Source organism: Phyllobates terribilis, unplaced genomic scaffold (assembly GCF_046119375.1).
Source record: "Phyllobates terribilis strain yellow unplaced genomic scaffold, ASM4611937v1 Scaffold_10__3_contigs__length_209671492, whole genome shotgun sequence".
NCBI classification, from domain to species: domain Eukaryota; kingdom Metazoa; phylum Chordata; class Amphibia; order Anura; family Dendrobatidae; genus Phyllobates; species Phyllobates terribilis.
Window position 1 is genome coordinate 170,102,537 of NW_027362770.1, and position 8,896 is coordinate 170,111,432.

The window sequence follows — 8,896 nt, forward strand, 5'->3', positions numbered from 1 at the left end:
CGGCAAGATCGGTGATTGGTCGCGGCCGCTATTTAAATGTGGCGCCCAAATCGGTGATTGGTCGCGGGCAGCGGCCGCGACCAATCAGCAGAGCGGTGTTTAACTTTAGCGCCAAGATCACTGATTGGTCGCGTGCGGAGAGCGCGACCAATCAGCGAATCGTATTGGTGAGGACCGGGGAGCGGAATCGTATTAGTGAGGACCGGGGAGCGCCGCTGCCTGTGCGGCTACATCCGCTGCGAGAAGCCGGGAAATGAGCGACTGCTCGCAGCAGAAGTATCCCGACCCGCAGCGCCGCTCCCCGGTCCTCCCTTGACACCCTAGCCGCTGATGTCCCCACAGTATCCGCATGGTGTTACAAAGGTCCGGACATTTGTGTTAAAAATCGCTGATTGGTCGCTGGCGCTGCCCGCGACCAATCACCGATTTGGGCGCCAAATTTAAATATCGGCCGCGACCAATCACCGATCTTGGCTCCACATTTAAACACCGCTGTGCTGATTGGTCGCCGACGCTGGGCTCGACCAATCACCGATTTTGGCTCCACATTTAAACACCGCTGTACTGATTGGTCGCGGACGCTATTTAAATGTGGCGCCAAAATCGGTGATTGGTCGCGGCCGATATTTAAATGTGGCGCCCAAATCGGTGATTGGTCACGCCCACCATCGGCGACCAATCAGCACAGCGGTGTTTAAATGTGGCGCCAAGATCGGTGATTGGTCGCGGCCAATATTTAAATGTGGCGCCCAAATCGGTGATTGGTCGCGGGCAGGGTCCGCGACCAATCAGCACAGTAGTGTTTAACTTTTGCGGCACGATCAGTGATTGGCAGCGGGCCAAGACCGCGACCAATCACCGATTTGTGCGGCACATTTAAATAGCGGCCACGACCAATTGGATGTCCGCGCCGCTCCCCGGCCCTCCCTTCACACCCTAGCAGCATGGATGTCAGCGGCGCTGCCTGTGCGGATACTTCCGCTGCGAGAACCCGGGACATGAGCGGGCGCTCGCAGCAGAAGTATCCCGACCTGCAGCGCCGCTACCCGGTCCTCCCTTCCGCATGGAGGTCAGCGGCGCCGGCGGTCGGGGTCCTTCCGCTGCTACCGGCCGGGAGATGAGCGCCTCGCGCCGCTCATCTCCCGGCTGCATCTCCGTCCCTCAGATGGGTCCGGCGGTCGAGGTCCTTCTGCTGGTACCGGCCGGGAGATGAGCGCCTCGCGGCGTTCATCTCCCGGCTGCATCGCCGCTGAGCTCCGACCCGCAGATGAGCCGCTAACGGCCGCCATCTTTTTTCAGAAATCCCGCGGCGCTGATTGGCCGTTGCCGGACCAATGAGCGACGCGGGATTTCCAGGACAGACAGACAGACGGGATAAGACGATTATATATATACTAGATGGTGGCCCGATTCGAACGCATCGGGTATTCTAGAATAGGTATGCGGCCGACGGGGCGCAATTATCAGAGTGGCGTTTAAATTTGGCACCAAAATCGCAGATTAGTCGCGACCAATCAGCAGAGCGTTGTTTAAATTTGGCGCCAATCTCGCTGATTGGTCGCGGGCGGCGGCCGCGACCAATCAGCGAACCGTGTTAGTGAGGAATGGAGAGCGTGTTTAAATTTGGCACCAAAATCGCTGATTAGTCGCGACCGCGACCAATCAGCAAAGAGGTGTTTAAATTTGGCGACAATACTGCTGATTGGTCACGGCCGGCGACCGCGACCAATCAGCAGAGCGGGGTTTAAATTTGGCGCCAGAATCGCTGATTGGTCGCCGGCCGCGACCAATCAGCAGAGCGTTGTTTAAATTTTGCGCCAATACTGCTGATTGATCTCGGCCAGCGACCGCGATCAATCAGCAGAGCATTGTTTAAATTTGGCGCCAATCTCGCTGATTGGACGCGTCTGGCGTCCGCGACCAATCAGCAGAGCGTTGTTTAAATTTGGCGCCAAGCTCGCTGATTGGTCGCGGCTGGCGTCCGCGACCAATTAGCACAGCAGTGTTTAAATGTGGCGGCAAGATCGGTGATTGGTCGCGGCCGCTATTTAAATGTGGCGCCCAAATCGGTGATTGGTCGCGGGCAGCGGCCGCGACCAATCAGCAGAGCGGTGTTTAACTTTAGCGCCAAGATCACTGATTGGTCGCGCTCTCCGCACGCGACCAATCAGCGAATCGTATTGGTGGGGAGCGGAATCGTATTAGTGAGGAGCGGGGAGCGCCGCTGCCTGGTCGGATACTTCCGCTTCGAGAACCCGGGACATGAGCGACTGCTCGCAGCAGAAGTATCCCGACCCGCAGCGCCGCTCCCCGGTCCTCCCTTCACACCCTAGCCGCTGATGTCCCCTCAGTATCCGCATGGTGTTACAAAGGTCCGGACATTTGTGTTAAAAATCGCTGATTGGTCGCTGGCGCTGGCCGCGACCAATCACCGATTTGGGCGCCAAATTTAAATATCGGCCGCGACCAATCACCGATCTTGGCTCCACATTTAAACACCGCTGTGCTGATTGGTCGCGGCCGATATTTAAATTTGGCGCCCAAATCGGTGATTGGTCGCAGGCAGCGCCAGCGACCAATCAGCGATTTTTAACACAAATGTCCGGACCTTTGTAACACCATGCGGATACTGTGGGGAGATCAGCGGCTAAGGTGTGAAGGGAGGACCGGGGAGCATCGCGGCGGGTCGGGATACTTCTGCTGCGAGCGGCCGCTCATGTCCCAGGTTCTCGGAGCGGAAATATCCGCACAGGCAGCGCCGCTCCCCGGTCCTCCCTTCCGCATGGAGGTCAGCGACGCGGCGGTCCTTCCACTGCTATCGGCCGGGAGATGAGCGCCTCGCGCCGGTCATCTCCCGGCTGCATCGCCACTCAGCTCCGTCCCGCAGATGAGCCGCTAACGGCCGCCATCTTTTTTCAGAAATCCAGCGGCGCTGATTGGCCGCTGGCGGACTAATGAGCGACGCGGGATTTCCTGGACAGACAGACACACAGACAGACAGACGGGATAAGACGATTATATATATATAGATAGATGATGCAGCATGAAGGGGCTCGGAGAAGGTGGCAGTGAAGGTGTGTAAGTGGCTGATGGGGTCACACAGCTCATAAAAGGACAGCTGCCCGGCCCCAGAATCCAGACATATCCTGACTCTATCACTGGAGATCTTGTCAGGAAACCGGATCTCTTTACTGTCATGTATCACTAAATACTGATTATTATATCTCCACAAACTCCAGGACTTGTTATTACCTCCAATCAGTGACGGACGCCCCCTCCTGTCTATACTGGGATAACACATCCCCACCCTCCACCACCCTGATCTACTGCAATTCACATCCCAGTAATGTCGTCCTGAGGTAAATCCCCTCCTGCTCATCACCTGATTATACTGGAATATCTCTGCTGTTTCTGGACGTTTCTGCTTCTCTTCTGTCCCGGTTGCAGTTTTCAGGTCGTCTGATATAAGGAGATTATTAGAAGCTGTGTTTACATCCAGTAATATGTCTGCAGGACCCTCCACATATATCCCGCTCCTTATATCTGTTATTATGTTACATAATGTGTGTAATGTGTGTGAGATCACAGCCACATCCAGGTCATCTCCATCATGGAGCTGTTTATCATGTCCCCCTGTGTCCTCATCACCTTCCTCCTCCTCAGGATCACACAAGTCACCGGTGTCTGGTTCCTTTAAGACAGTCAGTGGATCCGTCATGTTACACAGCTCCTCAATGTGTCTCATCTTCCTGGACAGCTCGTCCTTCTTTATCTCCAACTGATGGATCAGAGCAGACAGTGACAGTGACTCTTCCTTTTCCTGCCTGGAGATCTCACTCAGGACCTTCTTCTCCAGGTCGTCCACCCGTCTCCTGATGTCTGTACACAGGACAGTGACTCTCTCGGCTTCTCCAGCTGCTTTTTTCTGAGCTTTTCTCCAGTGCTCCTCCAAGCTCCGGACTTTTTCATCTGTGTTTTCTCTCTGCTTGGTCATTTTCTGGAGAAAATTTCTTAGTTTCGCCTTCATCTTTTCTGAGACCTCATCCAGCATCTTCACCTGGTGTCCCTGATGTTCTCCGGCCAAACTGCAGGACACATAGATACAAGCAGCGTCCTCAGTGCAGTAATATTCCAGGATCTTCTTATGGACAGAACATTTCCTTTTCTCCAGAGAAGTGCTGGGATCAGATAAGACGTATTCTGGTGATTTGCTGAGACCTCAGGTGTTTGTCACACAGAGAAGCCTCACAGTGTAGACAGGATCTAACAGCAGGTACGGGAGAGTCCACACAGTAAGCGCAGCAGATCCCGGTGATCTCCTTTTGTTCTTGCCGAGTAATCAGGAAACGTTCTGCTACATTATGAAGATTTATGTTCCTTGTAAGGGACTCAGGGTAGTAGTTCTGGCCAACGACTGATGTGTTCCCATACCCTGGTACCCTGACAAAGATAAAAGTCCCAATTTTCCCTTGTTGTGTGTGTGGTGCAGGACACTCACATCTGGATCATAGATCTCTGCCGTCTTCAGTCTTCTCATCTCAGGAACGGCCGCACACACATTTAAGGAGTTCTGTTCCATTTTATAAAAAAGAACTTTACTATTTGTAAATATCTTCATACAGCACATAACATTGCATACCGACTCCACCAGGGTCACCGTTCGACACACCGCACATATAGATGTTCAGTGTCCATTTGTCCCGAGTTGTCCCTTTCATAGCGAACACTCCTGGTCTTTAAGACCCTTGCAGTAGTAAGAGTCCCTGTACTGACTGTTTCCCATCCGGCTTCCCCTTCTCTGAAGGCTTGTGGAGACACAACTCACTGTGAATCCTATGGACCGTAGGTCCCGAACGTACGGAAACGTCTGTTCAGAGTGTCTGAGTACAGGTTCTTCTCTGCTGGACAACTTGTGCCAAAGGTGCCCCCTGGACCACCAACTGTACTTGTCTTACAGCTTTCTCTCTCTCCCAGGAACTCACTGCAACCAGGAAACTACTCTCTGATCCACTGAATCTGCTCCTCCCACACTCAGCAGCTCCTAAATTCCTTAACCCTTTCCTACACTACCCTCTACTAACATGTAGGGCAATTAATCATAAAACCTTTTCATATTGCAAACAGGATATGGCATTATATGTACACATACAGACAAGGTGCATGACCAGGTCCTGGTCACCCTCTTACATTCCTCATCAGTGCCGGCCGCTCCTGAAACCTTTTTCTACATTCAGGACAAGAATAAACTCCAGACTCGTCCTGTGTATCCAGCACACGATCAACACAGACCCGGCAGAAGTTGTGTCCACATCTCAGGGTTACAGGATCCTTAAAAATAGATAAACAGATGGAGCAGAGCAGCTCGTCTCTCAGATCAGCAGACGCCATGGCTGACGAAGGAAAAGAGAAACGAAACTACAATTTTCGGAAACTTTGAAAGCAAAGGGCGGGTTCAGCTATGTAGTCACAGGGGGTGGCAGAATTGTAAAAGCTATTCAGTCATCTAAATATGATGTACTAGATGGTGGCCCGATTCTAACGCATCGGGTATTCTAGAATATGTATGCGGCAGACCGGGCGCAATCAGCAGAGCGGTGTTTAAATTTGGCACCAAAATCGCTGATTGGTCGCGGCCGGGAACTGCAACCAATCAGCAAAGCGGTGTTGAAATTTGGCGACTACATCGCTGATTGGTCATGGCCGGCAGTCGCGACTAATCAGCAGAGCGGGGTTTAAATTTTGCGCCAATAATGCTGATAGGTCGCGGCCAGCGAACGTGACCAATCTGCGGAGCGGTGTTTAAATTTGGCGGCAATAATGCTGATTAGTCGCGGCCAGCAATTTGGCGCCAACAATGCTGATTAGTCGCGGCCGGCAACCGCGACCAATCAGCAGAGCGGGGTTTAAATTTGGTGCCAAAATCGCTGATTGGTGGCGGCCGGCGGTCGCGACCAATCAGCTGAGCGGGGTTTAAATTTGGCGCCAATAATGCTGATTGGTCGCAATCGCCGGCCGCGACCAATCAGCAGAGCGGTGTTTAAATTTGGCGCCAAAATCGCTGATTGGTCGCGGCTGGCAACCGCGACCAATCAGCAGAGCGGGGTTTAAATTTTGCGCCAATACTGCTGATTGGTCGTGGCCGGCAACCGCGACCAATCAGCAGAGCGGGGATTAAATTTGGCGCCAATAATGTTGATTAGTTGCGGTTGCCAACCACGACCAATCAGCAGAGCGGGGTTTAAATTTGGCGCCAATACTGCTGATTGGTCACGGCCGGCGACCGCGACCAATCAGCAGAGCGTTGTTTAAATTTGGCGCCAATACTGCTGATTGATCTCGGCCGGCAACCGCGACCAATCAGCAGAGCGGGGTTTAAATTTGGCGCCAGTACTGCTGATTGGTCGCGGTTGCCAGCCGTGACCAATCAGCAGAGCGGGGTTTAAATTTGGCGCCAATTATGCTGATTAGTCGCGGCCGGCGGCCTCGACCAGTCAGCAGAGCGTTGTATAAATTTGGCGCCAATCTCGCTGATTGGTCGCGGCTGGAGTCCGCGACCAATCAGCAGAGCGTTGTTTAAATTTGGCGCCAATCTCGCTGATTGGACGCGTCTAGCGTCCGCGACCAATCAGCAGAGCGTTGTTTAAATTTGGCGCCAAGCTCGCTGATTGGTCGCGGCTGGCGTCCGCGACCAATCATCACAGTAGTGTTTAAATGTGGCGGCAAGATCGGTGATTGGTCGCGGCCACTATTTAAATGTGGCGCCCAAATCGGTGATTGGTCGCTGGCAGCGGCCGCGACCAATCAGCAGAGCGGTGTTTAACTTTAGCGCCAAGATCACTGATTGGTCGCGTGCGGAGACCGCGACCAATCAGCGAATTGTATTGGTGAGGACCGGGGAGCGGAATCATATTAGTGAGGACCGGGGAGCGCCACTGCCTGTGCGGCTACTTCTGCTGCGAGAAGCCGGGAGATGAGCTACTGCTCGCAGCAGAAGTATCCCGACCCGCAGCGCTGCTCCCCGGTCCTCCCTTGACACCCTAGCCGCTGATGTCCCCACAGTATCCGCATGGCGTTACTAAGGTCCGGACATTTGTGTTAAAAATCGCTGATTGATCGCCGACGCTATTTAAATGTGGCGCCAAAATCGGTGATTGGTCGCGCCCAGCGTCGGCGACCAATCATCGATTTTTAACACAAATGTCCGGACCTTTGTAACACCATGCGGATACTGTGGGGACATCAGCAGCTAGGGTGTCAAGGGAGGACCGGGGAGCGGCGCTGCGGGTCGGGATACTTCTGCTGCGAGCGCCCGCTCATGTCCCGGGTTCTCGCAGCGGAAGTATCCGCACAGGCAGTGCCGCTGACATCCATGCGGCTAGGGTGTGAAGGGAGGACCGGGGAGCGGCGCTGACATCCTATTGGTCGCGGCCGCTATTTAAATGTATCGCACAAATCGGTGATTGGTCGCGGTCTTGGCCCGCGACCAATCACTGATCTTGCCGCAAAAGTTAAACACTACTGTGCTGATTGGTCGCGGACGCTGCCCGCGACCAATCACCGATTTGGGCGCCAAATGTAAATATCGGCCGCGACCAATCACCGATCTTGGCTCCACATTTAAACACCGCTGTGCTGATTGGTCGCGGACGCTATTTAAATGTCGCGCCAAAATCGGTGATTGGTCGCGCCCAGAGTCCGCGACCAATCAGCACAGCGGTGTTTAAATGTGGAGCCAAGATCGGTGATTGGTCGCGGCCGATATTTACATTTGGCGCCCAAATCGGTGATTGGTCGCGGGCAGCGTCCGCGACCAATTAGCACAGCGGTGTTTAACTTTTGCGGTAAGATCAGTGATTGGTCGGGTCCGAAGACCGCGACCAATCATCAAATCGTCTTGGTGAGGACCGGGGAGCGGCGCTGCCTGTGCGGGTACTTCCGCAGCGAGAACCCGGGACATGAGCTGGCGCTCGCAGCAGAAGTATCCCGACCCGCAGCGCCGCTCCCCGGTCCTCCCTTCCGCATGGAGGTCAGCGACGCCGGTGGTCCTTCCGCTGCTACCGGCCGGGAGATGAGCGCCTCGCGCCGCTCATCTCCCGGCTGCATCTCCGTCCCGCAGATGGGTCCGGAGGTCGAGGTCCTTCTGATGGTACCGGCCGGGAGATGAGCGCCTCACGCCGGTCATCTCCCGGTTGCATCGCCGCTGAGCTCCGTCCCGCAGATGAGCCGCTAACGGCCGCCATCTTTTTTCAGAAATCCCGCGGCGCTGATTGGCCGCTGCCGGACCAATGAGCGACGCGGGATTTCCTGGACAGACAGACAGACAGAAAGACAGACAGACAGATAGACAGACAGACAGACAGACAGACGGGATAAGACAATTATATATATAGATGAATATGTACATATTGCATTATAGCCTTATATATGTGTGTATATATGTTCAATCCTGATTTCTTCAGCTTTTATATGTTCGTCACAATTTTATTTTTCAAATGTTGATATAAAACTAATAGGAGAAACTCAGGAAACACAAAAAAAAGAATGAAAATTGAAAAGTCGAAATGTATCAACAAAAGACCCTCCATAAATATAATTCTCGATTCGCACAGCACATGACTCCTGAATACTCGTCTTAAAGAAAACACCAATATTGTAGGAATGTAACGTTTGATCTTAAATTACCAGTCCGGTCACAGTTTTTATTTGTCACTCTGTCAGGAATCATGTGTGTAAGTGTAATGATGGTAGTAATATTCTCACAGTCTTCTCCCGGTATCAGCGCGGCTCCTGTCCCTTCCAGCGTCATGTCTCCACATTATAACCTGTCGGATCACTGTGTGGAGTAACGATTACATACCCAATGTAAGTCTATGAGACTCAGAACAAAGCTCTCTAA

At 53.2% G+C, this 8,896-nt stretch overlaps 1 pseudogene; it reads right to left on the bottom strand.

The window, feature by feature from the left end:
• Positions 1-2,752: 2,752 nt before the first annotated feature.
• Positions 2,753-5,398, bottom strand: LOC141164212 (E3 ubiquitin-protein ligase TRIM11-like; annotated as a pseudogene).
• Positions 5,399-8,896: the final 3,498 nt, after the last annotated feature.